The sequence below is a fragment of the Camelina sativa genome, chromosome 20, assembly GCF_000633955.1.
Source record: "Camelina sativa cultivar DH55 chromosome 20, Cs, whole genome shotgun sequence".
NCBI classification, from domain to species: domain Eukaryota; kingdom Viridiplantae; phylum Streptophyta; class Magnoliopsida; order Brassicales; family Brassicaceae; genus Camelina; species Camelina sativa.
The window spans coordinates 21,195,882-21,198,130 of record NC_025704.1 but is presented as its reverse complement, the minus strand read 5'-3'; the positions used below and the strand labels follow the sequence as shown (position 1 = coordinate 21,198,130).

The 2,249-nt window shown below is 29.1% G+C and overlaps 1 long non-coding RNA gene across 1 annotated transcript in view; it reads right to left on the bottom strand.

Annotated features, from left to right (window-relative positions):
* Positions 1,711–2,249, bottom strand: part of LOC104771352 — a 3,029-nt gene continuing 2,490 nt past the window's right edge. The window contains exon 4 of the long non-coding RNA XR_764814.2: positions 1,711–2,095. This is a non-coding gene — a long non-coding RNA (uncharacterized LOC104771352). The remainder of the gene's footprint in view (positions 2,096–2,249) is intronic.

The following is a 2,249-nucleotide window of genomic DNA, read 5'->3' as shown; positions in this document are numbered from 1 at the left end:
TACGTTTTCATATTATTGAGAAGACCCTAAACGATAACTCAGCCATAACTTTACCATAACTCAGCCAACCCTCAAACTAGAATGACTAAATAACCGACCAAACCGAACCGAACCGGAAACTATTTTTTCCATTATTTTCGGTTACTTACGGTTATATTTGGCTTGCTATCGGTTATATTAAGTTAATCGACCTAATTTGGGTAACATTTGCATTATTTATGGTTATATATTATTTAACCGACACATAACCGGAAATAACCGAAAAATAATTTTTAAATTTTAAAATGGTTATCATATTAGTATATCCAAATTACCACCTTAAACCAAACACAATATAACCAAAACCAAATTGTTATATTAAAACCTATAATGTTGGAAATATGAACCCTACACCTCAAACCCTAACCCTAACCCTAACCCTAACCCTAAACCCTAAATGTCATGTTTTGAATGTTTTACACATTTTCATCAGACTGTGTAAAAATCAACCTTTGTCGATAATTATTACTTTTTATTGCTTATAATGATTGCAATATTCATTTTTTCATTCTATATTTTAATTTTGAGTTATAATAATTCTAATTTACAAATATTTCATAAGTCAGCCGTTTATATCGATAACTCAGCCATATCAGTCAAATGTTTGAGAAATACTTTTATTAAAAAAAAAAATTAAAAAAATTCAAATTCAAAATTTGAATTCCTTTTAAATAAAAAATCGCTAAAATCTCATTTATTACGTATGTGGTTCTTAACAATAAACATAATTATTGTTTGTGTCTCCCCAACAACACTTTTTATATTTTCGAGAAGGTATATAATAAATTAATATATCTGTTGCATAACTCAGCCATAACTTTACCATAACTCAGCCAACCCTCAAATTAGAATGACTAAATAACCGACCAAACGAATCGAACCGGAAACTATTTTTCTATTATTTTCGGTTAATTACGGTTATATTCGGCTTGCTATCGGTTAAATTAAGTTAATCGACCTAATTTAAATTACATTTGGATTATTTATGGTTATATATTCATCTAACCGACCCATAACCGAAAATAACCGAAAAGTAATTTCAAAAATTTTTAAATTTTCAAATGGTTATTATATTAGTATATCCAAATTACCACCTTAAACCAAACACAATATAACCAAAACCAAACTGTTATATTAAAACCGATAATGTTGGAAATATGAACCCTACACCTCTAACCCTAACCCTAACCCTAACCCTAACCCTAACCCCTAAATGTCATGTTTTGAATGTTTTACATATTTTCATCAGACTCTGTAAAAATTAATCTTTGTCTATAATTATTACTTTTTATTGCTTATAATGATTGTAATATTCATTTTTTATTCTATATTTTAATTTTAAGTTATAATAATTTGAATTTACAAATATTTCATAAATCAGCCGTTTATGTTGATAACTCAACCATATCAGTCATATGTTTGAAAAGTACTTTTATTTCTTTTGTTCGCAATTCGAATTCAAATTTTTTAATTAATCTGAATAATATATTGTGAGAAAAGCTAACTTTATGTATTTATTATTTGTGAATCTAAGCAGACACAAAATTAGTGATTTATCGATTAGATAATTTATTAGAAATTTGACAGAACGAAAGACCCAAAAAAAAGAAAGAAAAATACATACTAATATCTCATAACTCCGTAATTCATAACTCAGCCGTGTGAAGTATATAACTCAACCGTAACTTAACCATAAATCAGCCATAACTTTGAAAAGATAAAACCTTGGAACAATGGGATATGGTTTTAGTTCATATATCTATAGAACAATGGGATAATAAGTAACACACAGGGTAATTGCTAATTACAACACAACTTCAATATATAGTCCATCATGAACTGAACAATCAAAGATCAGGAATCAGACTAATTCATTAGCCTACTTTTACCGGATTTGCTGGCCATATGACTGTTTAATGGCGTCAAGTAGAATCCTGGAACTCCTACTTTCTTCTTGAAAGTAACTCTTCTCCTTGGCCTTCTTGAAGTCCTCGTCAAGTCTCCAGCTTTAGTACAACCATTCTTACTCAAGACTTGTCTTCTTGTGTTCCTCACTCTTGAATTTTCCCAACAAAGAGACTTAACAAGTCAAAAATTAGAAGATACATAAACCGAAAGCTAACCTCTTTATAAAGAAGATCTCAAATACTCTTTACCAAGAAAAAAATCATCAACAGAATCAGTTTCAGCCTGCAACAAACTAACACTTC